Source organism: Arachis duranensis, chromosome 1, assembly GCF_000817695.3.
Source record: "Arachis duranensis cultivar V14167 chromosome 1, aradu.V14167.gnm2.J7QH, whole genome shotgun sequence".
Lineage (NCBI taxonomy): Eukaryota > Viridiplantae > Streptophyta > Magnoliopsida > Fabales > Fabaceae > Arachis > Arachis duranensis.
In genome coordinates this window covers 89,789,494-89,790,221 of record NC_029772.3, presented here as the reverse complement: position 1 = coordinate 89,790,221, position 728 = coordinate 89,789,494, and positions in this window count along the sequence as shown.

Here is a 728-nt window from a genome sequence, read left to right as displayed (position 1 = left end):
ACATCAGTTCTTAGCTGAATTCTTGCAAATCTGTGACACTGTCAAGACTAATGGGGTTGACCCTGAGGTCTACAGACTTATGCTATTCCCTTTTGCTGTAAGAGACAGAGCTAGGACATGATTGGACTCACAACCTAAAGAAAGCCTGAACTCTTGGGAAAAGCTAGTCAATGCCTTCTTGGCAAAGTTTTTTCCACCTCAAAAATTGAGTAAGCTTAGAGTGGAAGTCCAAACCTTCAGACAGAAGGAAGGAGAATCCCTCTATGAAGCTTGGGAAAGATACAAACAATTAATCAGGAAGTGTCCCACTGATATGCTTTCTGAATGGAGCATCATAGGTTTTTTCTATGATGGTCTCTCTGAACTGTCCAAGATGTCTTTGGATAGCTCTGCTGGAGGATCTCTTCATCTGAAGAAGACGCCTACAGAGGCTCAAGAGCTGATTGAAATGGTTGCAAATAATCAATTCATGTACACTTCTGAAAGGAATCCTGTAAACAATGGGACTAATCAGAAGAAAGGAGTTCTTGAGATTGACACTCTGAATACCATATTGGCTCAGAACAAAATATTAACTCAACAAGTCAATATGATTTCTCAAAGTCTATCTAGAATGCAAAATGCACCAAGCAGTACTAAGAAGCTTTATCTGAAGAAGAAGCTTATGATCCTGAGAACCCTTCAATGGAAGAGGTGAACTACATGGGAGAACCCTATGGAAACACCTA